Below are 1,132 nucleotides of genomic sequence, written 5' to 3'. Positions count from 1 at the left end.
CTGGCTTCAGGAAATGCTTGATTTAAGGACTCAAAACATGAGTCACATTGTTGTCTTCCCATTTATTTCTCTTGGTCTTACTTTGGGCTCTCTCCACAGACAACAGCCATGTGAATCATGGTCATCTGTCTGTGACCTTCGTAGCTGATCTCCTGGAGAAAATCCCTACTTCCTTCCCATTGTTCCAGCCAACACATAGTCCCATGGTCGACTCTGAATCTGTCACCGAGGGTGGAGGTTGGCACCACACCTGGGTCCCATACTGCCCCTGCTCCCCAAGAAAGAATTTAAACTAAGAACAGTTGACAGGGGATCGGTGAGTCACTGGAAAAGTAAGGGAGGACAGAGTGGGTCTGTGTCCAACAAAGAAATGGCTCCAGGCTGGGCGTGGTGGCTCATGCCTGTAATCTCAGCACTTTGGGAGGCTGAAGTGGGCAGATCACTTGAGGTCAGGAGTTTGAGACCAGCCTGGTCAACATAGTGAAACCCCATCTCTACTAAAAATACAAAATTTAGCCAAACATGGTGGTGTGTGCCTGTAATCCCAGCTACTCGGGAGGCTGAGACAAGAGAATCGCTTGAACCTGGGAGGCAGAAGTTGTAGTGAACCGAGATCTCGCAATTGCACTCCAGCCTGAGCGACAGAGTGGTATTCCCTCTCAACAACAACCACCACGAAAAAAAGAAGAAGAAGAAGAATTCTGGAATCACCTGGGGAAGGATGGAGACAATGCCTGGGTGTGACCTCAGCACAGACTGAGAGCCTGCTGGGGCTCTGGGCTGCTGAGTCCTGACCACAGTCTATGGAGGAGGCAAGGATGGGAGCATGGCCACGAGGCAGACCGAGCAGCATCCCAACAGATGGTTCCCAGTCCTGCAGCCAAGAATGGGAGGGAAGGAGAGCACAAGACTGGGTTGGGGCAGAGAAGGCCACCCCTCCAGCGACAGCAGCCATCAGTGACTCTGAGCCAGCTGGAGGGTCTCTGTTCTCCCTGAGCTCCCCAAATCGCTCTCATCTAGATGTGTATAAGAGACAGACGTTTTCTTGACATTTCTTGAAAGTCTTCCTGAAATTTTTCTTTTACAAGAAAGGTATAGAGTTGTTTTTTCTGTATCTCTGTTTGTTCTGAAC

The sequence above is a fragment of the Mandrillus leucophaeus genome, unplaced genomic scaffold (assembly GCF_000951045.1).
Source record: "Mandrillus leucophaeus isolate KB7577 unplaced genomic scaffold, Mleu.le_1.0 Scaffold495, whole genome shotgun sequence".
Taxonomy (NCBI): Eukaryota; Metazoa; Chordata; class Mammalia; order Primates; family Cercopithecidae; genus Mandrillus; species Mandrillus leucophaeus.
This window is presented reverse-complemented; position numbering follows the sequence as displayed.